Source organism: Etheostoma cragini, chromosome 1 (assembly GCF_013103735.1).
Source record: "Etheostoma cragini isolate CJK2018 chromosome 1, CSU_Ecrag_1.0, whole genome shotgun sequence".
Lineage (NCBI taxonomy): Eukaryota > Metazoa > Chordata > Actinopteri > Perciformes > Percidae > Etheostoma > Etheostoma cragini.
The window spans coordinates 33606135-33609426 of record NC_048407.1 but is presented as its reverse complement, the minus strand read 5'-3'; the positions used below and the strand labels follow the sequence as shown (position 1 = coordinate 33609426).

At 37.9% G+C, this 3292-nt stretch overlaps 1 protein-coding gene across 1 annotated transcript in view; it reads left to right on the top strand.

Annotated features, from left to right (window-relative positions):
• The first annotated feature begins 1084 nt into the window (after nt 1–1084).
• Nucleotides 1085–3292, top strand: part of LOC117940345 (ras association domain-containing protein 7-like) — an 11362-nt gene continuing 9154 nt past the window's right edge. The window contains exon 1 of the mRNA XM_034865691.1: nt 1085–1149. The gene's annotated coding sequence lies outside the window, so the exon portion shown is untranslated. The remainder of the gene's footprint in view (nt 1150–3292) is intronic.

The following is a 3292-nucleotide window of genomic DNA, read 5'->3' as shown; positions in this document are numbered from 1 at the left end:
TACAAATAAATCTGCCTTGCCTTACAGTTAATTTAGTTAATGCACATGTTGCAGCTGAGATGCTGCCAGCCAGTACCCAAGCACGGTGACATTTGTTGCTAGCTGGCATTTATCTTAAATACTTTCTGCTCAATACTTTCTGTGTGTTTTTTTGTCTTTGCTGCTGTAATTAACTGGCACTGAGAAAAACCAGCAGAGCAGAGTTGTTAACCTTCAGCACACACCGCTTCATGCACACATGCACACAACTAGCAGAGTGGAATGCTGAGATTTGGAGAAAGAGCCGGGTGGCACTGAGAGCCACTCCTTATGAGTTTGTATCTCTTACTCACAGTAGGAGGAGACGGGTTCAGTTTCACAGTGATATCATTGTTAAGTGAGAAAGAGGCAGTCGTGGAGGGAGTAGAGTACCCACACTTGCAGTATCTTGCACTTGCAGTAGTAAAAATACAAATACAATTTGCGTAACGTCAGCAAAAAGTCGCTTTCCAAAGTTTTTTTTAAATGTGGTTATATCTGCACAGGGCCACCTATAGTGTAGTTAAAGGGCCAGTTTACCCAAATCTTACACAAACATTTGCTCGTTTACCTTATGATATCTAATGATGGAGTATTAGGCCATAGTGAGAGTACATTACATTACAAGTAAGGTCCGATGTTCCTAACTGTTCGTCAGTGAAATTATACAAGTCTTAGTCAAATTAACAGAATATATCAAAAGCAAAACTACTGATATTAAAGAAGATGAGAAGAGTCTAGCTTAGCTGTCCCTATAATTCATTTTCATGAATAAAAGGAGAAAACATGCGTAGAAAAGAAGGAAAGAGATGTCAAGTTTAGATGTGCAGAGTAAATTCAGCACTCAAGATAAATGTGCAGTAAAAGTACAACCCTTTCCTCTAAGGTTAAAGTGGAAGAATGCCAAATGTAAATTTGAAAACCTAATTACCTCCAGCCACTTTCTGTGTGACATCACACTTCATGCAGGACATCCAGAAAGACTGCATTCCACAGCTTCACTCCTCCTCCTTCACATCTTCCTCCTCCTTCCCAGCTGGAGTATCTGTAGGCGAATCAGCGGGCATCAGCCTGGACACACAACAGTGACAGAGACCAGGGATCCATCATTAAAACAGAGAGAAGCTTCAGGTGAGTGTGTTAAAATTGTTCTCTAAACTCTAATGACCCCATTACCTGGTTGGACTAGCGCTATTTACTATCTCATAAATATTCTGAAGGAGTTAGTTCTTCAAGAGAAAAGGTTTATTTTTTATCATCATGGAAATGCCTTTATTGTTACCTTCATTGGTCTTTATTTATAATTAGTATATTATTTTCTACATGAAGGCATTTCTTTACTTCACTGTCAGAAACTATAACGGGTTAAAACATTTCACGAGTATGTTGCATGTTGTGGTATGCCGTCAATGCAGAGCTGCTAAACTGCTTTCCTTTGTCTGTAAAGCAATGAAAAATACATTATTCTATTCTATGAGTGGGATTGGGTACAGAAACCATTTTCTATTATGTAACCGGTTCCTACACAACCAGTAGGAATCGGATCGGATAACAACGCAAATTTCGGTTCCACTTAATGTGTTGACTAAAATATTTTCCCGCTCTCGCTCCAAAACAGACATAAAAATATCTCACTTTCTCTGTAGTCTCCCGTTAGGTAGCTACAGTAAGTGTAGGCTACTTTTAAAATGCCTTATGTTCCCTCTGGGTTCTGGTTAGCATAGCAACTCAACATTTATTTTGTTACTTGTTATTAGTGTAACTTATTTATTGTTAATTTACTGTAGTTGTGTGTTAGGTGACTTATGTACTTAAGTACTTTAAAACGTTAAATATTGTTAAATTTAAATAGTCTTCTATTTAAAAAAAAAAAAAACTATAGAAGAGCCTTTCTTTGATCGGAATCGATTTTAAAGTACCGGTTCGGCATCAGAATCATAAAAAGTCCAAGCAACCCTATTCATGAGCAGCTCAAGACAAGACAGATACAAACCTCGAAACACGTGCAAATCAAATCAAGCACACAAGTTGAAAATAAGCATTTACCTAAAATCTCTACTATAATAATGAATCTTAGTTTAGGAGTCTTACATTAAGAAAAATAAAAGCTACAGTAGTGATTTTGTTTACATGAGTTACAGACCGTAAAATATTATTTAAAATCTTCAAATCAAACTGAGTACAAGTCCCGTATGGACCAAAGTACAGAGTGGGGATTGGTGGCTGGAGAGATGCCACTTCACCTCCTGGGCACTGCCAGTGCACTTGAGCAATGCACCGTACCCCCCCAACCTCTCAGGGCGCTGGTCCAGCTGGCAGCCCCCCCCCCCACTCACTCTGACATCTCTCCATTTGTGCAGGTCCTGAGCATGTGTGTGTATGTCAGACCTGTGTGTAGTCACTAACAAAATAAACAGTCTAAATTATTAATTATATTACTATTATTATTATTATTATTATTATTATTATTATTATTATTATTATAGGAAGCCTCTAGGGGAATTTAACGTAGGGGGTGTATACTTATGCCCCCTGTATTTTAAGGAAGAACATTTATTTTTTTACGATAAATTATTCATTCACAAAGAAAACTGGTATCCTTAAAGGTTGGATTTTCCATATTTTTTTAACAAAGGCATTAAGATCAATTTTCAAAAGATGATTGTTCATTCCTCTTTTTAGTCAAATTCAGCCTGGTTTTATAAACTTATAAGCACCACTGTATTTTAAAAAGATGAGTAGAATTCATGATTATTCACATAAAGAATATAATTTATGCTAAGCACTCATTTTCAAGGTTTTGAGGACTTTTCTATAGTTCACTAGTTTCTATTGGTTCATTTTCTGATGGTGATACTGGACCAGTGGAAGTTAGTTAACAGAGACTGGAGGTATTTGAGGGTGGAGTCTGAGTCCTCCAGGAATGTCAGCATGTTCTGCCACATTCCTTTCCTCAGCAAACTTGTGTGTCTTCTCCTGCAAACACGAGGAAACCACACAGATAGAAACTTTCACACGTCACTGTCAAACACCTGTTTCCTTGTGTAAAATGTAAACTTACCTAGTGTGTTAAACTGATCAATGCCAATCAATTAGAACAGTACCTGGTCCAGTTAGACCAAATGTTCAGTTATTGTACCTTGTTGTGTAAATGGGCTGGTAAGCAGCACAATATTACTAGTAGGGATGCTGTGATCCTGTCGGTACACGATCCGTCCTGCCTACACGATCCGTTCTGCGCATGCGCAAGATGTTCACGCATGCGCAGATGATA